A 17,987-nucleotide genomic window follows, 5' to 3' on the forward strand; every position below is an offset into this window, starting at 1 on the left:
TGTGACAACAATTATGAATCTTGTCTTTGAAAGTACCAAAGTGAATGGTTTGCCCTTTATCATACTAACCTATCTCATGAAGTTCCGTCAAGTTTTGTGTGATTGAATTTTTCAAGTTTTGGGTGAGATATCAATATGAAGAGAATAAAAAATGGAAAGACACTAAGCTTGGGGATGCCCAAGGCGCCCCAAGGTAATCTATAATACCTAAATAGTTCATCCCCTTATATCATTTCTCTTGACATGCAAGCTATCCACATCATCAACAGTCCACCTCAGCAATTCTGGAACGTCCAAAAACAAATATTTCCATTTAGTACGCATCGTTCGCTTTCCATCTTCTGTAACCGATGAAACACATCATCTTATCCTCAACCCAATCGACATCTCATCACATATTCCCATCGGTCAAAAACTCCACCACCAGTCGGCCATTCCGCGCAAGCCGGCGGCAGCCTCTTCGTGCGTCCACACTGGTGGCGCCTCCCTCGATCCCTCCCCCGGCAGTCCGTGTCTGCCAAGCCGGCCGAACTACTTCCCTCACTTGGCCGTCCATGTCTGCCAAGCCGACCGGACAACTGCCAAGAACCCATATCGGAAGCGGCGGCGCTCCTCCTGTAGACACCACTGCGGCTGCCTTGCCACGACCCCAACCACCGCATGCCTCCAAAGACCGTGCAGAGGCATCATTCTGATAAACACATGGCAGCTAAGTTGGGGATTTTCCCCATTGCCGTTGTTTTTCATTCAATTCATATAATCCCTGTATTCCTCTCCCCTGGAGCATCCAGATCCCTTTATTTATTTTTATTTGGGATAGACTCACGCACCTTCCTCTCTTTGGCAGCAGGTGGCATGCTGCTGGCAATCCGGAATTGTTTATATTTCTTATATCCAACGAGGTAAGCACTTACTATACTTCTTTTGTGTTTGAGGTTTCAAACCCTTATTGTTTCATTCTAATTCCTTCCCCTAACTTTATTTTTCATCGGAATAGTCCCATCTACTCGCTTCTCTATTTTTTTTCCAATCTTCTGACTACCAGCAGCAATCCTACCCCATAGAGTTTGGCCTTGATGGTAGCTTTTGTTGCATTTGTATTCTTCTGCAGAGATTAACAATATGCTACAATCGAAAAAATATTCACTCGGTGCATTTTATGATCAGAATGAGATAATCCATCATGGATTTCTTATGACTAATGTAGTTACTTCACGATTATGTATATACAACAATATGGATGTTTTAGCAATAACATGGTTTGTTCTTTTATAATTGCAGGTACGCGGTCCAGTCCACACGAAACTGCACTGCCGACAACCTTCTCTACTCTTGAATCATGATCTCACATACGAATCATTGGCAAAGATTTTCTCTACTCTTGATCGTGGCTAATCTTTATCATCACAAAGCTTTGGTCACTTTCAGGGTTGCTGCTTGAAATTCTCATGCTTGCAATTTGTTCTAAATTCCAAATGCATAGTTCACCAATCATCCCTTGGTTATATTCTAATATACTAGGATATAGTTAAAGGCCCGTCACCGTTGAAAGAATATATAAGAAGTGGGTGACTTAAATATGGATGCTATAAAAGCTAATCATATATAAGTGTGTTTCAGGCAACTTAGATTACATGCCAATTTTTTTTTTCATTTGAGATCTCAAGTACATGTTAAAATTTATATAGCAACGATTCATCCTCTAATAACTTTTAAACTATGGTAAGGTATCAATTGCATCCAAGTATACCTGGCCAAACCTCGGGCCAGGCCGGGCTTCGGGCCGGGCCTAGCCAAGCCCGACACAAAAAACCCAGGCCCGGGCCCGGCCCGGCCCGGCCATCGGGCCTGTGTTTCTGGGCCCGAGCCCGGCCTGAACACCTAAAAGCCCGTCGGGCTTCGGGCCGGCCCGGCCCGACCTTCAGTAAACTGCAAAAATGACGGGCCCGGGCCCGGCCCGGCCCGGCCTTCGGGCTCAAAAACTAGGCCCGAGCCCGGCCCGGGGGTAGCGTCGGGCCGGGTCAGGCCGGGCCGGCCGGGCCGGGCTTCCCATGGCCAGGTATACATCCAAGTAATGTAAGTGAGTACTTACGTGATTGTGAGAGTCTTGTAAACAGAATTGAAACATCAAATTTCTGCAAACAGAAAAGGATGGATAGTTCAAAAGTAGTCAAGTGAAATAAAATCCACAAGGTATGTGCTTAATCACACTAAAACATACAGTAAGGAGGAACCACATAAATCATTTATAGCAAACTGAATGATAATGTAACAATGAAGTAGAGCTTTACTTAGATATTGTATGTACACTACGATCTGGATGTTCTAGCAATAACATGGTTTACCTGTTTATGCTTGCAGGTATACAATGCACTCTAGGATTTATTTTATACTATTACCTAATCAATATGACCTCACAAAACACTCACGATCGACCACCTCTCTTCCCTTGAATCAGGATCTTACATACAACTGATGGACACATTTTTTTGATGAAAATGCTGTGTTTACTGCTTTTCATAGCGATTAGTATGGGATGAGAATGCAAGCGGAACCAAAACAAAGAGATAATCAAAAGAAAATAAAACATAAAAAAGTTTAGGCTATTCCACTTGGTCTGGCTCTCGGGGTCTTTCGATCAGAGCAAGAACCTGGCTGCGGCCAGCCTCAATCCACATGTTTGTCTCGGTCAGCAGATTGACATATTTTGGTCACTCCCTTTATACCTAGGTAGTTCTGCATATATTTTGGATCTCCGACACATGTTTTTGATATACCAATGGGTCATTACAGGTTGGGATTGTTTTTTGTGAACTTATATTTTTTTCCTTTTTCTTCAGAATATGGTTTTCCAATGCTAGCAGAATTCCATAGATTATATATATCTTAAGAGCCCATTACTAGCCGTTACCTCCATGGACAATGCTACCTGCCAATACTAATTCTTCACGAATAAATAGGGTGAACAAAAATATGTGCAATCTTACCATACAAGATGGTTAAGATGCCAGATGCTCTCTCATTTTTACCCTTACTGTTTACTTTGCTAAGCCAACTCTTCACTTTTGGTTTTTCCTAAAAGGAATCTGGCAGATCATGATGTTTAAATTTCTACCACAAAACGTCAGGTGCTAATTCTCTCTTCTCTTACACCGTATTACTTTCCTTTTTTACACAATAATTATCTGCTTGCTACCCTCTTATTGTTTTCCATCATCTCCTCTTCTAACACTTGCACTCGAGAATGCCTCTAAAGCCTCACATCACTCTTCCATCAGTTGTACCAAGAAGACACATCATACACATGCACGCAATGAGTCATCTCATGTATTCTACAAATCCAAAATCATGGAGAACTATCAGAAGCAAATTTCAGGGAGAAAACATCAGCAACCAACTGCCCGTGAACATCACATTATCACTGTTGGCTACATCAAAAAGGGTGAATGCCACCTCCAAGCCATTTTCAAGAACGAGGACCCCAGCAATTTTCATGACACATGGCTCATTACTACATATACTATACGAAGTGATTGCATTGAATATAATTTCTGTACCCTATGTACTTCTTAAATTTTCGGTCTCAACTTAACACCCCTGTATTTTTGCACTACTAACATACTATGGTTCTATACAAATATCAGGGTATTTCATTCTTTGTTTCATTAACGCATAGCTTCTCAAATTAATCCCAAAATACCCGCAGCAACGCGCGGGGAATTCATCTAGTATTCAAGGAATACCCAAGCGCCTAAGCTTGGGGATGCCCCGGAAGGCATCCCCTCTTTCGTCTTCAAAACTATCGGTATACCTTACCCGGAGCTATATTTTTATTCGTCGCACGATATGTGTTTTGCTTGGAGCGTATTTTCATTTTACTTGTTGTTTGAATGAAATCACTGGATCTGAAATCTTGAATGAGAGAGAGTCCTCCCATGGCTATTTAACTATTTGACTACTCATTGATCTTCACTTATATCTTTCTAGAGTAGTTTTGTCATTTTACTCTCGTGCTTCACTTATATCCTATGAGTAAATGGTTAAATGAATTGAATATCATAAATATTAAATTATATATGATTCATATGCTTATCCCATGGGGAGTAATGACTTCACATATATGAAGTATAGGTGGTAAAATTTATTGAAAGTTAGCAAACACAACATTGGTCACTTGAAAATTTCATGAAAGAATATTGAAGGAAGAGAGATTTCACATATAAATATAGTATCTTAGACATCTTCTATGATTGTGGGCCCCATTAATTATTTCCAAACTTGAGCAAATTAGTTGAAATTGGACAAGGAAGACAACGTAATGAGTTATATTTGGGTATATTTGTATAGAAGTTATATTGTTATGAATCCTCCAACATGTGGTGCTTGCTTAGGATCTTTTGCTAGTCAAAAATTTGTACTAAGTAGAGATACTACTTGTGCATCCAAAAACCCTTAAACCCCGTTCAATGCCATGAGTGTCCACCATATCTAGCTATGGATTGAATAAGATCCTTCAAGTAAGTTGTCATCGGTGCAAAAAGCAATAAAAATTGCTCCTAAATATGTATGATCTTTTATTGTAAGGGAAAATAAGAGTTGTACGAACTTGTGATGGTAAACAAATAAAAGCGATGGACTACATAATAAAGGTTGCTATCACAAAGGGCAATACAATGTGACGTTCCTTTGCATTAAGGGTTTGCACATCCAAAATTAAAAAGTGCATGACAACCTCTCCTTCCCTCTGCGAAGGGACTATCTTTAACTTTCATGTATTTACTTTTATGCAAGAGTCAATAGTTTTCCTTCTTATTTCAACCTTAATTATTCTTTAGTTGGCAAGCATCATATGGTGGGAAAAGATCCAAGCATATATGGCCATTCAAATATATTTTATCATGAATTATTATTGTTGACAATTATCTATATGATAAGTAAGTTGGGAGGCGAAATATTAAGCCCATATCTTCCTTTGTGTTTGATGGATGCTATTTGTTCTAAAAATATGCTTTGAGTGTTAGCAATCATGGAAGACTATATGATAGTTGAGTATGTGGAATTTGCTAAATCAAAGCTCTTACATAGACCCTTCCTGAAAATAAGACGAATTGCAATTGTTTGGTCACTGAAAGCTAGGGATGAAAATGGAGTGGAAAGTTTCCGTTTTTTCGGAGAAAAAATGGAAACGGAGAGGAAATATGAAAACGGAAATGGAAATGGATTTTTTATGCGGAAATAGAAACAAAAACGAAACGGCGTTTTCCGGTGGAATAGACGTGGAAACGAAACTTTCCGTTTTCATAGATATAGAATTTCCATTTCTACTATAGGTCTATGGCTACTTTGTAGCCCAACTACCAAACAACATACAATGCCACAATGAGTAGAATTAGCAGAATGGATCATTTGAGGAGCAACTTTTACTACCAGACACGTACTCAACTAGACCCTATACGGAATTGTCATGTACTGCTATACTATCCTATGTTGCTAAAACAACCATATTACTTTGTACTCATGTTAACAATTCAATTTTTTTGGTTTTTTGTCTATATTTCTCTATGATTCAAGGGGTTTTTATGTTGTAGTCAACAAACCGTTTTGTTTCCGTGTCCGCTCTGTATTTGCTCTGCGTCTGTTTTCGGTAGTATTTGTTTCTGTATTCGTTTCTGGGGTTTCCGTATTCGTTTCCGATTCTGCAAAAAAATGCAAAACAAATATGGTAGCACCCAGTTCCGTCCGTTTCCGTGCCGTTTTCATCCCTATTGAAAGCATAGTTTGTTAGCTTTCAAGAAACTTTATGGTCTATACTTTAACTTGTGAATAGCTTGCTACTTGATCATGAGAAGTTTTATGAGATGAGCTACTGTTTATGATATATAATGATGCTAGAAAAAGTGTTTGGAACTTTAATTGAACAAATTTATGCACTATGCTAGCATTCACACTTCATAAATTATTTCTTTTATCATTTACCTACTCGAGGACGAGCAGGAATTAAGCTTGGGGATGCTGATACGTCTCCGACGTATCTATAATTTATGAAGTATTCATGACATGTTTACAACAATTTTATATGGTTTTGGTATGATTTGATTAGAACTAACCCCCGGACTGATGTTGTTTTCAGTAGAACTACTGTGGTGTCATTTTTTGTGCAGAAATAAAAGTTCTCGGAATGGGCTGAAAATTTACGTGATTTTTTATGGACCAAAAATGAACTCCAAAGCACAAGAGTTGGACCAGAAGCTTCATGAGGAAACGGCAAGGGTGGAGGGCGCACCCCCCCTAGGGCGCGCCCCCTGGCTTCCCGCTACCTTGTGGACCCCCTTGACATGAGACTGATGCCAAAAATTCCTATAAATACCAAAACCCCCAAAAGAATCCTAGATCGAAAGTTCCGCCGCCACAAGCGTCTGTAGCCATGAAAAAAACAATCTAGGCCCTCTCCGGCACCCCGCTGGATGGGGCCATCATGACCGGAGGCCATGGAGGAGGACGCCGAAGGGGGCCATCGTCACCATGGAGGCCAAGGACCAGAGGGAGAACCTCACCCCATCTAGGGGGAGGCCATGGAGGAGGAAGCTCAAGGGGGAGACTCTCTCGCCCTGTCCCTCGGTGGTGCCGGAGTGGCACCGGGGGAACCATCGCCGCGGTGATCGTCTTCATTGACATCACCATCCTCATCACCTTCCTCATCTCTTTTAAGTGGTCCACTCTCCCGCACGCCGCTGTAATCCCCTACATGAAAATGGTGCTTTATGCCACATATTATGATCCAATTATGTGTTGCCATCCTATGATGTTTTGAGTAGATTTCTTTTGTCTTTTGGGTTGATTGATGATCTAGGTTGGTTTGAGTTGTATATTTTATTTTGGTGCTGTCCTACGGCGCCTTCCGTGTCGCACACACCTGAAGGATTCCCGCTGTGGGGTGTTGAAATACGTTCATGATTCGCTTATAGTGGGTTGCTAGAGTAAGAAGCTTAAACCCGAGTAAGGGGGTCATTGCGTATGTGATAAAGAGGACTTGATACTTTAATGCTATGGTTGGGTTTTACCTTAATGATCTTTATTAGTTGCGGATGCTTGCTAGAGTTTCAATCATAAGTGCATATGATCCAAGTAGAGAAAGTATGTTAGCTTATGCATCTCCCTCATATAAACTTGCAATAATGATTATCGATCTCATCAACAATTGCCTAGTATAATTCTGCATTCCGATCCATCATTATTCCACACTTGCTATTTATAATATATAGTAATTGTGACGCCCGGGTAATTAAGCTACAGTAAACCTCCGTTAACGATGCCACGTCACCTCGGTTACTGTTGGTGATCTTGCATGAATTCGAAACCATTTCAAAATTCAAATTCAAATTAATGTCAACAAGAAATTTTTTTTTTAAAAAAAAATTGAAACAAAAATGTTCGGTGGTTGCCGAATATTACAAGGGTAATTGTAGTGCAACAAACATATTTTAGAAAATGCCTAAAAGATTTAAAATGAAATAAAACGGTATAGAAAATAAATAACAGAAAGAAAATACAAAACAGAAAACAAACCAACACAAAAAAAAACAGAAAACCCCCAGGCCAATTGGGCCTCAGCCCAGCCAGTGGCCTGCCAGGTTGGCCCACTTACCCCTTGCCTATAACCCATGTGGGCGACCAAACCCTAACCCCCCACCGACACCACTTCCCCCACTCCCCTCCATCCCGATCTGGACGCCGCCGCCCCAGCGCCCGTTGCCATCGCCACTGCACCGTGACCAGGGCGCCCGGCGCCAATGCCGTGCTTGACGCCCTCGTCCCCGTCGCCCACGCCGGAGCCTTACAGCCTCGTCCCTCTCCTCTCCCGCAAGCCCGAGCGTCGCCATGGCCGTGCCACCGTGAAGCTCGCGGCTACCGTGCCCCGTTCATCTCCCCGACGTGTCCCCGAGCTTCTCTGGCGACTGTTGCTTCACCTGCACTGACTGGACAGCCGAGAACCCCTGCATCGTCCCCAACGCCGTCGTCATCAACCTGCGGCCGCCTGCATCGCCGCCATCGATTCGCTCCGGCAAGCCCTCCCCGAGCCCACTCTCGCACACCTGCAGGCTCACTGTGAGCCCCTCTTCCTTTCCCCTCTGCTTCCTCCTCGGATTCATGCCGTATCACCGGCGTCCGCGAGCACTGAACTTCACCGTCCGCCATGGCCGACGGGGGTCGAGCACCCCGTGCTCCTCTGCCCGAACCGGTGTTCCCGGAGTGCTCCTGGCACTGACAGGAGGCAGACGAGCCCATCCACCCTGGCCGTCGCTGCCGCACCTCCCGCACCCACTGTTGGTCGCGCCATGGCCGGCCCCAACGCGCCGCCCTGGCCCCTGCGCCGCGCTGCTCGCCTCCCCTGCTGCAGTCGCCTCGCCACCACTCCCTCGCCACAACCCGCCCTGGCCCCCAACCTCTTCACTCGCCGCGCTCTGTCATCCTCGTTGGCCCCGCGTGCGGCCCCTGCCCGCTGGCGTTCGCGCCGGCGCGCCCCTCTATTCGCAAACGGGCTGGGCGCTAGCGCCCGATGCCCGAGCGCCCGTTAACCGTCGCCCGCGCCCTGAATGGCCTCTGTGCCACTGAACGGGGGGGCCCACGCCCCCCAGAACGTTTAAAAAAAAAATGAAATGAAAAAGAAAAAGAATTAAATATATATATATAAATAGTTAATTAATTAATTAACTAAATTAATTAAGTTAATTAATCCTGCTTAATTAATCTAATTAACCTATTAGTCTAACTAAACAGTAATTAGTTTAACTAAATCCTAATTAACCTATCAGAGCATGACAGGTGGGTCCCATTGGACCCACGCGTCAGTTTGACCCAGTCAACCCCTGTTGACTGCTGATGTCAGCATGACGTCATGCTGACGTCATAAGTCCATTTTCCGAATTAATTAAATAATTAAATAAATTCCAGAAATTAATAAAATCTTTAGAAAATCATATCTTTTAATCCGTAACTCGGATTAAAATATTTTCAACATGAAAGTTGCTCAGAACGACGAGACGATTCCGGATATGCAGCCCGTTCGTCCACCACACACCCCTAACATATCAAACACGCAACTTTCCCCCTCCGGTTCATCTGTCCGAATACACGAAACACCGGGGATATTTTCCCGGATGTTTCCCCCCTTAACCGGTATCACCTACTACTGCGTTAGGGCACACCGAACACCGCGTATTGCCTTGTTATATTTTGTGATGCTTTGTTTGCTCTGTATTCATTATTTCTTCCCCCTCTTCTCTCCGGTAGACTACGAGACTGACGCTGCTGCTGACCAGTTCGACTACGGAGTTGACGACCCCTCTCTCTTGCCAGAGCAACCAGGCAAGCCCCCACTTGATCACCAGATATCGCCTATTCTCCTCTATACTGCTTGCATTAGAGTAGTGTAGCATGTTACTGCTTTCGTTAATCCTATTCTGATGCATAGCCTGACATTGTCGCTACATCTGTTGATACCTTACCTGCAATCCTAAATGCTTAGTATAGGTTGCTAGTTTATCATCATTGGCCCTACATTCTTGTCAGTCTGCCTTGCTATACTATCGGGCCGTGATCACTTGGGAGGTGATCACGGGTATATACTATACATACATACATACTATACAGATGGTGACTAAAGTCGGGTCAGCTCATTGAGTACCCGCAAGTGATTCTGACGAGGGGGCTGAAAGGACAGGTGGCTCCATCCCGGTAGAGGTGGGCCTGGGTTCCCGACGGCCCTCGACTGTTAATTTGTGGCGGAGCGACAGGGCAGGTTGAGACCACCTAGGAGACAGGTGGCCCTGGCCCTGTTCGGCGTTCGCGGATACTTAACACGCTTAACGAGATCTTGGTATTTGATCTGAGTCAGCTACGAGCCTATACGCACTAACCATCTACGTGGGAGTAGTTATGGGTATCCCGACGTCGTGGTATCAGCCGAAGCACTTCAGACGTCAGCGACGGAGCGGCGCGCGCCGGATTGGAACGTAAGCCTGCTCTTGTATTAAGGGGGCTAGTTCTGCTTTCGGCCGCGTACGCAACGTGCAGGTGTGCTATGGGCGATGGGCCCAGACCCCTGTGCGCTTAGGTTTAGACCGGCGTGCTGGCCTCTCTGTTTTGCCTAGGTGGGGCTGCGACGTGTTGATCTTCCGCGGCCGGGCATGACCCAGGAAAGTGTGTCCGGCCAAATGGGATCAAGCGTGTTGGGCTATGTAGTGCACCCCTGCAGGGAAGTTAATCTATTCGAATAGCCGTGATCTTCGGTAACAGGACGACTTGGAGTTGTACCTTGACCTTATGACAACTAGAACCGGATACTTAATAAAACACACCCTTCCAAGTTCCACAGACAACCCGGTGATCACTTTTCTACATGGCGACGAGGAGAGGATCGCCGGGTAGGATTATGCTATGCGATGCTACTGGAGATGCTACTTGGAGTTGCGACTGGAGATGCTACTTGGAGTTGCTACTTGGAGTTGCTACTTGGAGATGCTACTTGGAGGACTTCAATCTACTCTCTTCTACATGCTGCAAGACGGAGGCTGCCAGAAGCGTAGTCTTCGACAGGATTAGCTATCCCCCCTCTTATTCTGGCATTCTGCAGTTCAGTCCACTGATATGGCCTCCTTACACATATACCCATGCATATGTAGTGTAGTTCCTTGCTTGCGAGTACTTTGGATGAGTACTCACGGTTGCTTTCTCCCCCCTTTTCCCCCTTTCCTTTCTTTCTGGTTGTCGCAACCAGATGCTGGAGTCCAGGAGCCAGACGCCACCGTCGACGACGACCCTACTACACTGGAGGTGCCTACTACTACGTGCTGCCCGCTGATGACGACCTGGAGTAGTTTAGGAGGATCCCAGGCAGGAGGCCTGCGCCTCTTTCGATCTGTATCCCAGTTTGTGCTAGCCTTCTTAAGGCAAACTTGTTTAACTTATGTCTGTACTCAGATATTGCTGCTTCCGCTGACTCGTCTATGATCGAGCACTTGTATTCGAGCCCTCGAGGCCCCTGGCTTGTATTATGATGCTTGTATGACTTATTTATGTTTTAGAGTTGTGTTGTGATATCTTCCCGTGAGTCCCTGATCTTGATCGTACACATTTGCGTGCATGATTAGTGTACGATTGAATCGGGGGCGTCACAAGTTGGTATCAGAGCCAACTGCCTGTAGGAATCCCCCTTTCCAACTCCTTGGCCGAAGTCGAGTCTAGTCGTTGAAAAACTTTTACTAACATGGCTGTGTGGCCCATGGGCCCACGTCGCCATTGGGTGGTATTAGGATCTTTTACTCCTCGATCTTTACTCCGGGATTCTGAACTCTCTTCTATTCGGGTTAAACGATTTTTACTAAAATCTAACTTTAGGTTCTCGAAAATGCTTTCTCCCGGAGATCCCCTTCAGTCCAGATGATCGCCGGCTGCACCAGAAGATTCCAGAGATACTCTCCGATATTCTCTCGAGACCTTGTGCCTGTTGCTTTTGCAATTCCCTTTCACCGAAATATCTGTATGGATAAATACTTACACCTGTCGTGCTTACTTTTATTCCCAGTCGATCTTGTTATTACAAGATACCCCGAGAATACTTTGTGCCTACTGCCTAGCAGTTCTTTGCCACATGAATACCCCTTCAAATAAATCCTCGCACTTGTCGAGTATCCGCTCATCCCCAGTTGATTCATGTATTCACAAAAGTATTCAAAATACTATTTGAACTTCCGAAAATCCTGAGTAGCCTATTGCTCTTGAAATTCTTGCTTGCTTGCATTATGGTTAATCCCATACGTCTCTAGTCTTATTGACATTCCTTGTCATTATCATTTTGAGTCTGTTGACTCAGTATGTTTACGAATACACGCAATCATCATTGATCCCTATAAATTATCTTTCCGGCTGAGCTGCCATTCTTTTAACTGGAATTGGTTCTCGACCAATCCAATTGTCGTTGATTGTACCCTAAGGCTATTCAACTTATCCATCTCTAATCAGAGCCTTGCTTCTGATCCCTCGATTTGGAAATCATAATTCCTTTGCATTTGACAATTGAGTTAGTCAGTTGTTTCTATAATCTGATCTCCTTGCATTCTTCTTCCTCTAGTTGAGTACCGATGCTCACATCAGACCCCTTGTGGACCACCAGATCCTTTGTTGGATTTTATCTGACAATGCCCTTCATATTCAATAACCTTGTGAGCCTTTCCTCTGATACATAATGCCTTTGGTAAATTGTATCCTCTACTTTCTCAACCATGCTCTGCCTTCGAGCTTGAGTTAATTACTTCTAAGGATTCTGGTATATGATTCTAAGATGCCACGATGGGTTGAACCTATGCCTTCCTTGATATGTGTGAACTCGAAAGTTTTCACGAATAATACTCTTCTGGTGCTTCGCCAGATAAAATTTCAACACTGCAACTTCATCGAACGTGAGAAGTGAATGAAAACCTATGCATCGGAGAAGTGGGAGTCGACCTTGAACTTGTGTTCATGCCCATGGACACGATGTAGATCTTATCATTAGAGCTTCTCTTGAATTAATTATTCCCTTGGTATAAGTTTTTCTTATATCAGGGATCTGGCCTTTTGCATCCGTGGTTCCGACCATGTTTGTTCTTCTTTGATTCCATTTCTCGGACAAGTTAAACAATTGTCTTCTATGGATCAATACCCCAGTCCAACCTTTACTTTGATATTCTGTCGAGTATTACCCCCCTGGTATCTCGAGATTATCATGGAACTGCATAACTTTTTATGAGTTCATCAAGTACTACCTTCCCACTGATTCCAATTTCTCACGGGCTCTGAGTTATTAAACACTCAAAGACACCGATAACTAAACCAAGTCCGCACTACGGTTCAACAACTCTTCAGTAAGCTTCTATAAGTACGAGTTTGTAGCCTGTTTGGCTATATCATTGTCGTGATGATTTTAACTGTGCTACCCGGTCCTTCTTCTCGGAGCACAATTTTCGACGATGAATTAAGCTTACGTCGATTTTCCTCGTCATTCCCTTTCACCTTAAACAACAAGCTTGAGTTCGAGTTTATGTCATAACCATGGTTCCATTAACCTCTTGCTTCATCATTACTTTGACTTGATGTCGTCGCTGATTGATCGCATCGGCATGGAAACTCTCGACACTTGTGTCGTGATCATCATCAACCTTATGAGCTCTTCCAGGAATTCAATTGAATTCATGATGGGTAATACCATCCTTGCCCTCGATGATTCCTGTTCTCATCGACCACTTTATTGCCTTCCGTTCAACACAAGATGTTCGTGTTTTGTGTAAACCTTGAGATCCCTGCTATCCAGCATTTGTTCTTCTTTACCTTGGAGTATTACCATCTGTTAATATCAAGGATGTTGTGAGGACTGCTCCACCTCTTAAGAAATTCTTGGTATTGAGACGCTTCTCACCATCACCATTCTTTCTTGGTCCCCGTGTTGCTTCCAACCGGTGTACCAACAAGTGAACGGTGCTGTTTGAATTCTGCCCTTCTAGCAAGCCTCTTGCTTTGAAGTGAAATTCTTAGACTATCGATTATTGAATCACCATTCTGACATTGGCCGTGCAACACAACCCATCGGGCGCACCTTTCAACCAATGTTTACTTGTGTATGTTTCCCTCGAGCATACTTCCTTGTATCATTTGCTCCGACAAATGTTATCTCCTTGTTCACTTAAATGTGGTAGTCTATCCTTTGGGAATCTCGGTGAATTGCCGTTGAGTTCACCAGACACCTCCTTGTCCTCTCCTTGGGTTAATGATGGACTCTTGTTAACAGAAATCACTTCATAGTCCATTTCCCCGAGAATCTTACAATGTCATCTCGTCTATTTTGCGTTGCATCCTTTTCTTCTCAGGTATCCTAAGTCTGGGGTATCCTGACACCAATCGGATCCGAATCCCGGTCAGCTAAGATGGTTGGGACAACTTTCAGAGAGTTATGATGTTGATCCTTGATGACCCGGTAGCACGATGTCATACCTAGCACCCCCCCCCCCGGCTGGAGGACCTATCATTATAGATTCCTTTTCAGTAGGGTTATCCATTCATCCATGAGGGAATTGTAATACTGATTCTACAAGTTATTCCAGATGGATCCTTCGTGATTCCAAAGTCTGATCTTCACCTGAAGGCCATGTCAATGCTATCTCGAAGCATGTCTGCGATACTCTGATTTTCAACAAGAACATCCGAAGCCCAATGCTAAATGTTTCTTGCTCAATTATCCAAACACCGTTGTATGGGTAATGTCATGAAATTTCTCTCCCCTTACCTAAAGGGTTTTCTACATTATATCCTGTCATGGATATCATGCTCTGCTTATCCTTGGGAAGGATATACCCCCGAAATATGTGTTTAAACACATTTTTCCTTTCCATTGTTCTGTTTAACCTAATGATCACATTTTCCTTTCCATGGGTCTGTTTGACCCTTCTTGTGACCTATATAATCTAAGCAGTGATAATCCCCTGCTTAGGTAAGCACCTCGTTGTACCACTCTGTAAGTAAGACCCTGTTACTATTGTTGATGACATTCCGGTAACCACCGATGGACGAGAACTTTGGCTATTGGTCTGCCTTGTTCAACGAGCAGGAAAATGGTTCTCTTTTTCCCTCGTCCTTGGTACTGATGTTGTTGCCGACATAACTGATAGGCTATCCTCTGACATACCTTGCTTGCATGATCACGCAAGACGTCTCCGCCCTTCTTACCTTTAACCCACATGGTGGGCCCATAACCCACAGTTCCACAGGATCGAAACCAGACTCTCCTGTACACCCCCTGTTCCCAAAGTTATTCCTCCCGCGTGGACTCGTATGTAATTCACGGGCCACCGTCATAGTGATCTATTCTGGTATCAGACGCGATACTTACTCTCGCTACTCTGAACCCCTTTCTCACCCGCTTGGAGCCTATTATGGTACCTTCGTACCTTACTCTCGAGGTATTTCATATGTTCAACTCGAGAGATAATCTTATACTAATTCATGGGTTAGCCCCAGATTGTTTCCCTTAAAAGCTTTATGTCGTAGTGAGCTGCCCCTTATCTTTCGAAAGTACGATGGGGTTCCCGAAGAAATGATGACCAGTTTATCATGATGCATCGGAATAAAGGATTGAAGACATCAACGAAAGGGATTAACTTCTTCGAGAAGATCCGTTAGATTATCGTAACCAGACCTTTCCCCCTTGCCCCCCTCTTAAATCTCGGGACGAGATTTCTTGTAGTGGAGGAGAATTGTGACGCCCGGGTAATTAAGCTACAGTAATCCTCCGTTAACGATGCCACGTCACCTCGGTTACTGTTGGTGATCTTGCATGAATTCGAAACCATTTCAAAATTCAAATTCAAATTAATGTCAACAAGAAATTTTTTTTTTAAAAAAAAATTGAAACAAAAATGTTCGGTGGTTGCCGAATATTACAAGGGTAATTGTAGTGCAACAAACATATTTTAGAAAATGCCTAAAAGATTTAAAATGAAATAAAACGGTATAGAAAATAAATAACAGAAAGAAAATACAAAACAGAAAACAAACCAACACAAAAAAAAACAGAAAACCCCCAGGCCAATTGGGCCTCAGCCCAGCCAGTGGCCTGCCAGGTTGGCCCACTTACCCCTTGCCTATAACCCATGTGGGCAACCAAACCCTAACCCCCCCACCGACACCACTTCCCCCCACTCCCCTCCATCCCGATCTGGACGCCGCCGCCCCAGCGCCCGTTGCCATCGCCACTGCACCGTGACCAGGGCGCCCGGCGCCAATGCCGTGCTTGACGCCCTCGTCCCCGTCGCCCACGCCGGAGCCTTACAGCCTCGTCCCTCTCCTCTCCCGCAAGCCCGAGCGTCGCCATGGCCGTGCCACCGTGAAGCTCGCGGCTACCGTGCCCCGTTCATCTCCCCGACGTGTCCCCGAGCTTCTCTGGCGACTGCTGCTTCACCTGCACTGACTGGACCGAGCCGAGAACCCCTGCATCGTCCCCAACGCCGTCGTCATCAACCTGCGGCCGCCTGCATCGCCGCCATCGATTCGCTCCGGCAAGCCCTCCCCGAGCCCGCTCTCGCACACCTGCAGGCTCACTGTGAGCCCCTCTTCCTTTCCCCTCTGCTTCCTCCTCGGATTCATGCCGTATCACCGGCGTCCGCGAGCACTGAACTTCACCGTCCGCCATGGCCGACGGGGGTCGAGCACCCCGTGCTCCTCTGCCCGAACCGGTGTTCCCGGTGTGCTCCTGGCACTGACAGGAGGCAGACGAGCCCATCCACCCTGGCCGTCGCTGCCGCACCTCCCGCACCCACTGTTGGTCGCGCCATGGCCGGCCCCAACGCGCCGCCCTGGCCCCTGCGCCGCGCTGCTCGCCTCCCCTGCTGCAGTCGCCTCGCCACCACTCCATCGCCACAACCCGCCCTGGCCCCCAACCTCTTCACTCGCCGCGCTCCGTCGTCCTCGTCGGCCCCGCGTGCGGCCCCTGCCCGCTGGCGTTCGCGCCGGCGCGCCCCTCTGTTCGCAAACGGGCTGGGCGCTAGCGCCCGATGCCCGAGCGCCCGTTAACCCGCTATGCCAGCGCCCTGATGGCCCCTGGGCCTATGACATGGGGGCCCCACGCCCCCACAGAACTTTTTTAAATGAAAAGAAAAGGAAAAAGAATTAAATATATATATATAAATAGTTAATTAATTAATTAACTAAATTAATTAAGTTAATTAATCCTGCTTAATTAATCTAATTAACCTGTTAGTCTAACTAAACAGTAATTAGTTTAACTAAATCCTAATTAACCTATCAGAGCATGACAGGTGGGTCCCATTGGACCCACGCGTCAGTTTGACCCAGTCAACCCCTGTTGACTGCTGATGTCAGCATGACGTCATGCTGACGTCATAAATCCATTTTCCGAATTAATTAAATAATTAAATAAATTCCAGAAATTAATAAAATCTTTAGAAAATCATATCTTTTAATCCGTAACTCGGATTAAAATATTTTCAACATGAAAGTTGCTCAGAACGACGAGACGATTCCGGATACGCAGCCCGTTCGTCCACTACACACCCCTAACATATCAAACACGCAACTTTCCCCTCCGGTTCATCTGTCCGAATACACGAAACACCGGGGATATTTTCCCGGATGTTTCCCCCCTTAACCGGTATCACCTACTACCGCGTTAGGGCACACCGAACACCGCGTATTGCCTTGTTATATTTTGTGATGCTTTGTTTGCTCTGTATTCATTATTTCTTCCCCCTCTTCTCTCCGGTAGACTACGAGACCGACGCTGCTGCTGACCAGTTCGACTACGGAGTTGACGACCCCTCTCTCTTGCCAGAGCAACCAGGCAAGCCCCCCCCCTTGATCACCAGATATCGCCTATTCTCTCTATACTGCTTGCATTAGAGTAGTGTAGCATGTTACTGCTTTCGTTAATCCTATTCTGATGCATAGCCTGACATTGTCGCTACATCTGTTGATACCTTACCTGCAATCCTAAATGCTTAGTATAGGTTGCTAGTTTATCATCATTGGCCCTACATTCTTGTCAGTCTGCCTTGCTATACTATCGGGCCGTGATCACTTGGGAGGTGATCACGGTATATACTATACATACATACATACTATACAGATGGTGACTAAAGTCGGGTCAGCTCATTGAGTACCCGCAAGTGATTCTGACGAGGGGGCTGAAAGGACAGGTGGCTCCATCCCGGTAGAGGTGGGCCTGGGTTCCCGACGGCCCTCGACTGTTACTTTGTGGCGGAGCGACAGGGCAGGTTGAGACCACCTAGGAGACAGGTGGGCCTGGCCCTGTTCGGCGTTCGCGGATACTTAACACGCTTAACGAGATCTTGGTATTTGATCTGAGTCGGCTACGAGCCTATACGCACTAACCATCTACGTGGGAGTAGTTATGGGTATCCCGACGTCGTGGTATCAGCCGA

The 17,987-nt window shown here is 45.3% G+C and overlaps 1 long non-coding RNA gene across 1 annotated transcript; it reads left to right on the forward strand.

Annotated features, from left to right (window-relative positions):
* Nucleotides 1-358: 358 nt before the first annotated feature.
* LOC123136901 (uncharacterized) lies at nucleotides 359-3,665 on the forward strand. The gene is made up of 2 exons (XR_006467462.1): nucleotides 359-902; nucleotides 1,282-3,665. It is a non-coding gene; the product is annotated as an uncharacterized lncRNA (long non-coding RNA).
* Nucleotides 3,666-17,987: the final 14,322 nt, after the last annotated feature.

The sequence above is a fragment of the Triticum aestivum genome, chromosome 6B (assembly GCF_018294505.1).
Source record: "Triticum aestivum cultivar Chinese Spring chromosome 6B, IWGSC CS RefSeq v2.1, whole genome shotgun sequence".
Taxonomy (NCBI): domain Eukaryota; kingdom Viridiplantae; phylum Streptophyta; class Magnoliopsida; order Poales; family Poaceae; genus Triticum; species Triticum aestivum.